General features: G+C 48.5%; 1 protein-coding gene across 1 annotated transcript in view; it reads left to right on the top strand.

Moving 5' to 3' along the window:
- The first annotated feature begins 620 nt into the window (after positions 1–620).
- Positions 621–12215, top strand: part of DDX25 (DEAD-box helicase 25) — a 35250-nt gene continuing 23655 nt past the window's right edge. Inside the window, exons 1-2 of the mRNA XM_025216315.1 lie at positions 621–671; positions 9284–9419. The gene's annotated coding sequence lies outside the window, so the exon portion shown is untranslated. The remainder of the gene's footprint in view (positions 672–9283; positions 9420–12215) is intronic.

The following is a 12215-nucleotide window of genomic DNA, read 5'->3' as shown; positions in this document are numbered from 1 at the left end:
CCCTCCCCTTCCCCTCCCCCCGCTGCTCCGGGCCTTGCCCCATGATGAGGGACCCGGGAAATGCCCCGCTGCTGCCCAGTGCCCGGGGAGGCCCCGCGCCCGGGTAAGGTCTCGGGGCCCCTCTGCGTGAACGGAGCATTTCACCGGTCTCTGCTGTGACCCTGTTAAAAATCAGGAATTTCATGTGTTTAAAGGGGAACTTGGTTTTTCTCTAGTCTTCCTTTGTGATTTGAACCATTGAAAGCAAGGTTATGTGAGCCATTCAAAAATGGATTCTTGTTTTGGTAAGAGAAGAGTTTGGTTTGGGGAAAGCATGGACGCGGAGGGAGAATCTGGTTCTGATCACCCTGAGTAAGAAAATGGGGTGTGCAATAGACACTTTACAGTCTTAAGTATCATGATTTTGACCACTGGCTACTGCCGCAGTAGTAACACCTAGGCTGGAAACTCCTCTTGCCCTAACGAGTCCATTTTTTTACATGACCACCTCCACGTGTCTTAGTGCACAGGTGTAACAACCCACCTCTGCTGAACTGGATCTAAAGTATGAGCGCTTGGCTAGCACTGGGTTATAAGCCTGTAAATTGCCATTTACGTTTTGCATTTTCCCCCCATCTAAGGGAACAGAGCTACAACTAATAGAGGAGAAGAAGAAGAGGATGATGACGAAGGTGGGAATCGCGCATCTTTTCCAAGGTTTTCATGTTTAAAGGGGAATTGTCATGTCTTTTCAGCTTGGAGTGCGGGCATGCTAGCCATGTCTTGGTTTCGTGGGAGCATGTGGCAATGGCTCTGTACTCCCATCTAGTGACTAGGCCGTGTCAGTAAAGCATGTAAGAGTCCTACTTTCTCAGCCCTTCAGAGAACCAGAGTCGTTTCAATCTCCTTTTTGTTGATGGTAATGGTACATCAGTAAAATGTTGATGCGTTCATGAGGAACCCCAGTGCTTGGGGGATTATTTGTTAGTCAACTGGTAAGGTATTTTATTAGATTTAACCACTCCAATAGTGTAAAAGACATAGAAGAATCAGGGGTGTACCTTGTATCTGGGTTGGTCTAAGGACACAGGCAGACAAGGTTCTTTGGGTGGATCTGTTATCTTTTATTAGACCAACTTAAATAGTTGAAAACAAACATTTTTAAAGCAAGATTTCAGGTTTAAAAACCCTTTGTCAGGCTGAGGAAGTTTTTGCAGTTGGCGTGTGCTCTTCCTGGATGGAATGAAAAGTAAAGCAGCCAGAGGCTGTTCTCACCCACTGACTCCTCAGTTTACATCTTTACTGACTGCCTGTCTTTCATGCATACCAGCCCAGCCTCTGGCTTCTGGCAAAAACGTCCAACCTGACGAAGGGTTTTTAAATCCAAAAGCTTGCTTTAAATTTTTTTTTCCAACTATTTAAGTTGGTCTAATAAAAGAATCATGGGCTCTGCTTCAGAGATATGGACAAGGTGACAAGGGATGCAGGTTGTAATTTTTTTAGTCCTTTTAAAGTCAGAAAAATTCTGGTTACCTTAACTAACCCCCAAAGCATTCTTTTATTCCTAGCCTGAATACTGATCAGCAGCTGTTAGGTTTTCAGTTTATTTCACCGCTTCGTCGAGTGATTCCTGTTTTAACATTTACAGTTGGTAAAGTTTATATAAAAGGTGCTATGTAATGGTGACAGTGCCATTAAAAAGTCAGTGTAGAAAATGAGTGACACTTAAGAAGATGAAATTAGTTTCGAGTATGCATGTAACTATACATCTGAAAATGATAGGTTTTCAAAAGAAATGCATCACACTTTCCATAACTGATTTCCCATTTAGGCTCCATTGAACAATGAGCTATGTAAGTTGAGCTTCATTGATGCAAGGTGGGCCATGAGTACAGCTGTCCACCTTCCCACCTCCCTACCTCCTAATGCAGGGATGGGCAATTATTTGAGCCAGAGGGTCACTTAGGGAGTTTTGGTGAGCTGTTGCAGGCTGGGTCAGCACCTGCCCCTCCTCCCTGCCCACAACAGCTCACAAAAACTCACTTAGTGGCTCTGCCCCAGGGCCCGGTAGAGGTGTGCCGATAGGCATTTTTGAGGCCTCTACCAATGGCCAATTTTTAAGGAGGCACATTGGCTGATACCAGTTTGATTTCTAATACACAGCCTGGCAACATGCAGCTGGTAAGTCTGTTGTGGTGGAAGGGGAGTGGGGGGGAAGGAATGCTGATCAAGGCCCCCGTGGGGAGGGAGGGAGTGGGGCCGGGTCAGGCTGCCCAGCTGGGGCAGGGCACGGGGCAGAGTCGCGTCTCATCTGGGGCAAGTGGGAGGTGGCTTCTGCCACTGAGCACACCCTGGGATGGCATAGTGGGGGGAGTGTGTACTCCCAGATCTGCGCAGGCTGGGGCTGCGCTGGGCTCTTCCTGGTGGTGGGGAGTACTGGGCCAGGCTGTGTGTAGGGTGGGCAGTGGCATTGGGAGGGGACTAAAGGGGGGGCTGCAGTTACCCCCAAATTCTCCATAGCCCCCCCAACCCTTCCTCCCAGCACCACTGCCTGCCCTGAACTCTTCCTGGCCTAACCCCCTCCCCCCCTGCCAGGAAGAGCCTGGTCCTACCCTGCACCAGATCTGGGGGGCACATGCCCTGCATCTGTTCCCTCGAGGGGTGTGCACAGAAGGAGGAGCTGCCCCCCACCCCCCTGCACAAGCCATGGCTCCATCCCACACCTGACCCGGCTGGCTAGTGTCTGCCTCAGCGCCACTCCTTCACTCACTGCAGGGGCCTTGATCTACGCCCCCACACCCCTTCCCTCCCCCTCCCCCTTCCACCACAACAGACTGACCAGCTACATGCAGCTGTCTATGCTGCCGGGCTGTGCTCCTCACTGCTTATGTGCTGTGCCGCAGCTGCACGCATGCATGGGCCATTTATCAGCCAAATTTTCAGCCACATCAGGTAGGTTTCTGATTCAGTCAATTTTCTTTATATCAGTGCCAATCCGATATCAGACCAATGCATTGGTGCACCTCTAGGGTCTGGCCATACCCTGCGCTGTCATTGGTGATCCCAGGGTCTTCATGAGACTGGCTCAGGACTTGCAGGGCAGCGTGCTCAGCCAGGAGGATGGGATGGAGCCATGGATGGGATGGCAGGGGGAGGCATCTGGGAGTGGGACAAGTGGGTGGGGCTGAGACCTTGGGGTGGTGATAGTGTGGGGCTGGAGTCTGGGGCAGAGCTGTGATCTGCTTCCCCTGGCCCTGCCTGCAGAACTGGCGCTCATCTCAGGGATGTGTTGGCAGTGGATTGTGGCTCTGCCCTGGGCCCCAGCCCCATGCTGTTACCACCCCAAGATCCTGATCCCAGCCCCGCCTGCCCGTCCCAGTCATGGATGTTCCCTGCCAACCCATGGTCCCAGTCCAATCTGCCCAGCCAAGTGCCTGGCCCACACAGCTCCCAAGTCAGTCTCCATGGAGACCCTGCCCACCTGCTCCATCTAATGCCCTGGTGGTGGATGTGAGGCAGATGGGTCAGGTGCCTGGCCATGGCAACTGGAAGGAACAGCTGCTGCACAGGCTACCAGGAAGCTAGTCCAGCAGCCATGCTGCCCCAGCCCTGCTGATGTGCTTGGGGGGGCAGTGGGAGCAGCTAGCTGCATGTGCCACAGCCTGGGCTGCCCTCTGCACCTCGGCCAGGCAGGGCCAAGGGACCCATTGTGGGCTGTATAGAGTCCCTTGGCAGGTTGTATTTTGCCCACAGCTGTTCTACTCCACCGCGCACTAATTGGAAATATGTTTTATTTAGTTATGAAAGCTTATTATGAATGGAGATAGCAGAGCATCTATTATGGTTGTCTGGTGCATCCCATTGTAAGATGTAGTTCTTTTCAGTTGTTAATTACATAGCCTAATGTTAACCATTTGGGCTGAAAGTTTTTTTTTCTTTTTCTGTCAAAGGCTGAATTCATTTAATCCAAAACTAGGGGAAAATACATTGTTCTGTCATGTTAAATTCCACTAACAGCTTTGCAGAAAAGCTGTTTCACCCTATGCTTTGGAGCAGGAACCTGATTGTGCAGGGTGGCTTGGGGCTACAGATCTGCTTTCTGCTGTATCTGTAAATCCACTTGGTCAAGCTGTACTGCTTTGGGAAAATAATGTCACTTCGCACATGCTCAGCAGAGACTTACTGCAGAGAAATTGTCCAGTGATTTTCTGCATTGAGTAGGCTTGCACACAGGATTATAGGGGCTTGGCAGGACTTGCCTGGCATTTTCTGTCAAATTGGGTGGGCTGAGGACTGAAACAGAATTGAGACTGCTTTTCTGTGATCTCAGTGATCCCCCTCCTGGTGGCCAGGCAGTATGGGAAAGATGACTTGAGTGTAGAGGGACAAGAGTTTTGTACGAGGAAAGAGTAGATTGGACCATAGTCTGGGTGGGAAGAGACTGGTGCTGGAGTTTGGTGGAGGAGGGGAAGATATCAGGAATAGGGTTATGTGAGAACCCCAGTGTGGGAGGAACATTTGTGTGCTACAGCTCTGCATGCAGGGCAGGTTTACCTGGCCACTGCCATTGTGTTTGTGATGCAGCTCTCTTGAGGGGGTCTTATGGCACCCTGGTTGAGAACCACTGGGCTAGAGCTCTTGCAAATAACTTTCTTCACTATACCATCCTGACTCATCTCCAGAACAAGTCTGTCTTAGAATCATAGAAAATTAGAGTTGGAAGGGACTTTGGGAGGTCATCTAGTCCAACCCCCTGCTCAAAGTAGGACCATCCTCCAACTAGATCATCCCAGCCAAAGCTTTGTCTAGCCAGATCTTAAAAACCTCCAAGGATGGAGATTCCACAATCTCTGAGCACTGGTGATGCGTAGGAAGACATGTGCACCCCCTGAGCTTGGCAGCGCATCCCCTGCAAAAAGTGCCGCTGATGCTGCCAGCGGTGCCTGAGGGTGGTCGCTGCTCACCATCCCCCCCTTGCTGCCGATGCTACTGGTGGTTTCTGCAGCCAGACCCTGATTGCTGCTGGCTGCTGCCAACAGTGGCATCTGCAGGTGGTCGCCAACCGCTGGTCGGCGCCCGCTACCAACACTGCTGTTGCCACCTGCAGGAGCTTCCTGCTTGGTCTGCCCCTGCTGCCAACACTGCCGCAGCTGCCTGTGGGAGCTCCCCACTCGCTGCCACCGACACCACCACCTCCGCCTGCAGGCGGTCACTGTGCCCTCCACCTGCCTCCAGGGTAACCTGTTCCAGTGTTTTACTACCTTCCTAGTGAGAGAGTTTTCCGTAAAATCACCTAAACTTCCCATGCTGCAACTTGAGACCATTGCTCCTTGTTCTGTCATCTGCCACCACTGAGAACAGCTCCATCCTTTTTTGAACTCCCCTTCAGGTAATTGAAGGCTGCTATTATATCCCCCCTCAGTCTTCTCTTCTCCAGACTAAATAAGGCCAATTCCTTCAGCCTCTCCTCATAAGTCATTTGCCCCAGCCCCCTCACCATTTTTGTCGCCTTGCAGTTTGTCCACTTCCTTTCTGTAGTGGGGGCCCAAAACTGAACACAGTACTCCAGATGTGGCCTCTCCAGTGCTGAATAGGAGGGAATAAGCACTTCCCTTGATCTGCTGGCAACCCCCCTGCCGATGCAGCCCAGTATGCCATTAGCCTTCTTGGCAACAAGGGCACGCTGTTGGCTCATATTCAACTTATTGTCCACTGTAACCCCCAGGTCCCTTTCTGCAGAGCTGCTGCCCAGCCTGTTAGCCTCCAAGCCTGTACCGATGCGTGAGATTGTTCCATCCTATATGCAGGACGTTGCACTTGTCATTATTGAACCTCATGAAATTTCTTTTGGTCCAATCCTCCAATTTGTCTTGGTCTCTCTGAAGTCTTATCTACTGACAGTATCCTGTGGGGGAAAAACTGGCTTGTGATTGTGCAGTATGACTATAATCATGTACATCTAACTTGATTTCGCAGTCTTAATGTTCTTTTAATGTAACTTCTTGTGTGTAATTTTCCAGATTAGTTAGCAAATTGGAGGAGAAAAAAAGAGAGAAAAATACCCCCTCTCCCTTCTCCAAATTTAATTGTGTGACATTGCTGGTTCCACCTTCCCCACGCATTCATGGGGCCTTTGGACCCATCTGTGCCACGTGAGCTAAGGACATAGCAGCAGTGGATAATCAACTCCTACATAGAGTAACCTTAAAGGCAAATGGAAACTTTTCCAGTAGGTTTCACAGATATTTGCTGATGCAAAGGAATGGTGAGACCTGTTATGCAAAGTCCTGTTCTTTAAGTTCTCCGATGCAACAGAAGTCCACCTACTCTAATGCATAAAAATGTTTATAAAAATTGGTAAAAATCCAAAACAAACCAGTTTCAAATGAAAATTCCTAATGACAAATCATAGCATCGCTGAGAATATGTCTAGTAAACAAGGTGAGAGGGATTGAAAGTCAGGAAACTGAAATTGGTGTGTTGAAAGGTAGCAGACAAAATGGCTACTTACCAAAGCTGTTCACACCGTTTGGTAGTACTTCATAGGATATATATACCAAACGCATGGGTGGACTAGAAAGAACAAATGTCGCCATTATGACTATTGTCCCTTCCACCCCTCCCCCACTCTCCTGGAGTCCTAGGATCCCTGAGACTCTGTTGGGCTCTTGTCACTTTGGGTGCCTGTACATCCTAATTAATCTATTAGACCATTAATCAAGTCTGCTGGAGTGTTCTAATTTGAACGCTCCAGCGTGCCTCACCATCACATGTATTAAGCACCCCGTGTTTCAAAATGGCTGTGGGGACTGTGGTGGGGATGCCGCCACGAGAATAAACTTACCGCTGGTGCAAAAGCAGCAGGGGAAGTGGCAGCAGCAGAATGCTGCCAAAGATCAAAAAAGCCTCCTGGTGCTGGTGGCATACTTTGTAGAGGGATAAAATCCCCGCCAACCGACGTTCAGGGAGGACCAGAAGTGGATCCTTCTGAGTGTCCAGAACAATGGGAAGTGCTTGTATGCCCTGGCAGGGTCAAGTGGTGGCAACCCCGAGAGTTGGGGTGCCCAGCTGCGGCTGGCTTGGAGGAGCCAGGATACTCGCCTCTCCAGCAGCCGTGGATCCCAGATGACACCGACAGAGACTGAGACGGTGGCGAGCCTGCAGGGAGAGGAGAAACAGAGGAGTGTTAAAAGCCATGAGTAACCCTGGGGGAGAGAGACCTGAAGTAAGGTGCACCCCAGGGTACAAGAGTAGATGAGTCAGGCCAACTTGAGGCCCCAAGAAGGACAGTAAACCTTCTGAATTTGGGCTGAAAATAGACAGGGGCTAATGCCCAGCTGTGCTTGATGACCAAAAGGTAGCCTCAGCCAAGACTTAACATCTCATTTGGTTGGTGTTAGGTGGGGTGTAGGAGAGGTGGAGCCCTAAAACCAAAGACCTGCGTGTGAGATCAGAGAGAGAACCAGGGGAGGCAGGACCTAAGAACTTCCTCCCATTAATAACCATTCCAACCAAGTCATAGCAGGTGAGAACCCCTGGGGGCCTTAAAGACTCACACTGGAGGGTAAGCTGCCAACCTGCAAGGGGACAGGAGTGCCTGATTGGCTGGAGAAGGCGAAATGCTTGAGTGAGTGCCACAGTAAATTACAGGAGCACTTTAATTAAAACTTTAACTAAAACTCATTGAATTAACTTTAGTTAAAGTGCCCCTGGTGCCCATTTTGAAATGTGGATGCTTAATACATGTGACGCTGTGGTGTTTTAATTAAAATGGCTGTCCAGGAGCCACTCTAATTAAAGATTCCCCCCAATCCCAGAACATGCATAGACACCTGCTGTTTCTAGTGTGTACTGACTGACAGAGAGGGGTAGACCCATGTGACAGCTGAAGCTGGTGAAACCAGTGAAGTCTTGAACAAAACCTGGAACAGGAAACTTCAATCAGTCCCTTCCTTGTCACCCTTTTCTTCCCCACTTAATTTTTTTCTTTCCATTCCTTTGCTTTGTGTTAAGTCTACCATGGTCAGTGGAGTCTGCTTAACTCTGTTTTTGGTCACAGGCTTACAGAGACAAGGTCAAAAGAAATAAGGTCAACCCAGTGCTGGTGCAAGCTTGCCAAGTCTCAACAGCTGATAAGACTAGGGACCAAGCCCACCCTTTTCTAGTACTCAAGTTATAGGCAAGAGTCTGCACCAGCAGCAGCCTCTGTATTTTCTGTCTTTGTTCCTTTCTCTTTCCTTTATGTGGTGGCCTATCAAGGAAATGGGGTCAGACTATAGGAGGAGCTTCAGCTCATATCAGCTATTGTTTTCCTCATTCCTAGAAAGGTCATTTATCTCAAAGACCATCTAAATTAACTAAATTAACATTGTACAGGCAGTCTTGATTCTAACATTTCTGAATTTATGGTTCCTTGATTTTAAAATGTTTTCAACATTTTCTGGGTAATTTTCATGGTGAAGTATTTAGTGGGTTCACTTTCTTCCCCTTCAGTTTGTCTCCAAAGTTTGATTACTACAATAGGAGTTAGAGATTCATTGACAAGACAGTAGACCCTTAATATAGGACTGACGAGACCAAATTTTGTCAGGAATGGCAAGCTATTCTTGGGCTTCTGGCAACTAATTATATCCTATAACCTCCCCCTGTCTCCCTTTACCCCCACCCCACAAAATAAAACCCAGACCAAAACACCTGCTAATTCTAAAAAGCCTGGCTTTGGGACTGAGGCAGCGTTTATTATTTTTGTTCTTGGCACAGTTATTTAAACATTGACTTGCCTGAGAAACTGTCTAGATTTGTTATCTGTCAAGTGGTCTGACCAGCATGAAACTATAATTATTTTTAAGGACATATCTGCACATGGAGTTCTTTATAAGAAGAACTACTAAATAACTCCTTGTGAACTTTTTCATTTTCGAGTAAGAGTTCCCTGTTCCTGTTTCCTAACATAGTTCAAGCCCTTAATATTGAAATAGAACTCATTTATTACATCAAAGGCGTTTTCCATTTTCATTGGTTGTATTGTCTGATTGGTGTCCTACAGCAATGTTTATCCCCCTTTGCAAAGAAGGGCACACGTCCCAGGAGTCTTGAGGGGGTGCCCTGAGGAATCATGTCAGCTCTGTAATGCTTCTTCACCTTATGCATGTTGAGTTCATTTTTATTTTCAAGGGGCTAGTATTTACTTTCCCTTTGTACAACACTCCCTTTGTGGCACTTACAGAAGTCACAGCTTGGTTCTTACAGTACCTACCAGGTGAGGAAGCAGTTTTTTCATTTCTTCTTTTTCATGTTTACCTAGCGGATTTAGCAGAAAATTCACTTTTAAACAAGCTGATAAGGAAGTCTCTGGTAGAATCCAGTCATCGGGTTGAAGTCCTGCAACGAGACCCAAGCTCCCCTCTCTTCTCAGTAAAAACATTTGAAGAACTTCATCTGTGAGTACTTAGGCAGATCAGAACAAAAGCATCCTTAGACTGATGGTGACTACTTACTCTGGGGTATGGCGGCAGAGTGGGTAACATGCTATAGCACCAGAGGGACCAGTCTGAGCCTTGGTCTGGACTTGTGCTTTAGGCTTCTCCCTATTGACCCAGGTCTTCATGGGTGGGTTCACAATCACTTGGGCTGGGGAGTCAAAGGTAGCTAAAGAGTGGTGCCAGCCACTTCATTCTGTGTGCTATTGACTAAAGACACTGACATGCCTTGACTATATTTTGGTTTGTGGAGTTCCAAGGGGCCTTTGACCTTTACTTTTTTATTATTTTTTTTGTTCATTCTCCTTGACACTGGGAATGAATCTTGAAAACCTGGGCAAAAACCTCTATACCACAAAGGTCAGAAAGCTATGCAAAGACTATTCCAGTCTTGTTTTATATTTATATCTGATTTTTTACCTCCACTTACCAGATTCCACTCATGGTGGTTACTCAGTGTATTACAGCAATAATTTAAAAATATAGTAGTGATATAAGCACCTTAGAAAAGACTATGGAGTTTTCTTTTTTTCTTGACAAGCTGGAAAAGAAAACATCCTACAAGCATGTTTGGAAACTGTTTAAACCTTGGTAAATATATATACTAAAATACACAGTTTGTTTATATAGTTAATGTGTCTTCTCATACAGAACATATGCAGTACTCTTGGATCACAGATATTTCGCAAACATATTGAGACACAGTTATTTTTGTGGATGCAGGGTTTCCAAGGAAACCCCAGCGTGTGATAGGAAGTAGTGGTGGTAACTTTTCCTCTGTCTCTGTTCAACTAGAGTTTCAGCTTAATGCAGCTGAAAGATTTTTAAAAGATTGCATGTAGCCGTGTGTCTGCTCAGCAGGGTGGCATATATAGCAGGTGGAGCAGTATCTGAACTAAGACATTCAAGCATCTGAAAAGCAGAATATTTTTAAATAGAGGTGCACCAACACATCAGTCCTATATTGAATCAACACCGATATAAGAAAAATTGACTGCATTGGCAATTGGCTTTTTTTGGCTGATGTAGCTGATAATGTGGCCGATAAATGCCCCGTGCAGGCGGCCAGGAGCACAGCCTGGCAGAATGAAGAGCAACTGGGTCTGGCTGGTATGTCTGTGGTAGGGAACGGGCGTTGGGGGCGGGGGGTGAGAGGTAGATCAAGGCCCCAGTGGTGAGGGAGGGAGTAGGGCAGGGGCAGGTGCTGCACAGCCGTGAGCGGCTCATCCAGGAGGTGTGGGGGGCGGCTCCTGGGGTGTGTACAGCATCAGGAGGGCATGGGGGACATGTGCCTCCAGATCTGCATGCGGGGCGAGGGCGGGCTGCCTCTGTGGGCTGAGGCTGGGCTGGCACTGGGCTCTTCACTTTGCGGGGGGGATTGCAGCCACCCCAACCCCCTTCCTGCCCTGAGCACAGCTCGGTTCAACCCTCCCCAACCAGGAAGAGCCCAGTGCCGCCTCAGCCTGAGCCCATAGCAAAAGCCCACCCTCACCCCTTGCACAAATCCAGGGGAACATGCCCCCCCATGCTCTCCCAGGGTGCGTGCAACAGCAGAAGCTGCCACTACCACTCCACTCCCCGCACCCTCTGGATGAACTGATCACAGCTGCATCCCGTGCCCCACCCTGGCTGTGCAGTGCCTGCCACAGCCTCACTCTGTCCCTCACCGCAGGGGCCTCGATCTGCGCCCCACACCCCTTCCCTGTCCCCTTCCTCCACAACACACTTACCAGCTGGATGCTGCTCTCCAAGCTGCCCAGTCGCAATTGGAAATTGGATCAGTACCAGCTGATATGGCTTGTTAAAAATCCGCCATTGGTATCAGCCCAAAAAATCTCTGTGTACCCTGCCCCTCTTTTTAAAGCATTTTTGTATCCTCAAACACCTGTTTCTTATATAGGGGAAGTTCCCCAAACTATTTTTAGGTAGGTAATTGGGTAAAGGTGGTTTGGGAGATGGAGTGGTTGCCTCAAATTTTGTTTGGCAAATTTTGTTTGGCAAATTTTGTTTTGGTAGCTTAGTTGAATGTGGGGTTTCCTTTGCATAGTGGTCAACAATAGGGGCTGATTCCTACAAGAAAACATTGGTATAGAATTTGCTTTTTAGACTTACAAGACTTCTTGATCCTTAACCGAGTGTCTTATCTAGGGTGGCTTGTTAAACAAACCATTTCATCTGTTTTATTTAATTTTATTTTTTAAAAGGAGAAAATTAGTATCTGTTTATGTTTATGACTTGTGGTTCAGGTAATTTCACGTATGCTAATACTAGGGGTGGGCCAATACCAATAGCCAATTTTTAACGAGGCATATCGGCCGATATCAATCTGATTTCCAATACTCAGCTCTTCAGCTTGAAGAGCTACGTCTAGCTGGTAAGTCTGGTATGGTGGAAGGGGAGGGAAAGGGTGTCGGGTGGGGCAGATCAAGGTCCCTGCAGTGAGGGAGGGAATGGGGTTGGAGCTGAGGCTGGGACAGGTGCTGACCAGCCGGGGTGGGGAGGGGCACGGAACAGAGCTGCAAATGGCTCATCAGAGGAAAGGGCATGTGCCGCTCCCCCACCCCCCCCCAGATCTGTGTGGCACGGGGTGGGCTGCAACTTCGGGCTGGGGCTGGGACAGGCACAGCTCACCAGGGGGGCACAGGTCCTGCTGCTGCACGCGGCTCGTCAGGGGGGCAGCTCATCGGGGGGGCACAGGTCCTGCCACTGCACGCGGCTCATCAGGTGCTTATCTGGCAGCTCCCACCACCCGTCCCG

This window comes from Alligator sinensis, unplaced genomic scaffold (genome assembly GCF_000455745.1).
Source record: "Alligator sinensis unplaced genomic scaffold, ASM45574v1 scaffold1368_1, whole genome shotgun sequence".
Classification (NCBI taxonomy): Eukaryota; Metazoa; Chordata; order Crocodylia; family Alligatoridae; genus Alligator; species Alligator sinensis.
This window is presented reverse-complemented; position numbering and strand designations above follow the sequence as displayed.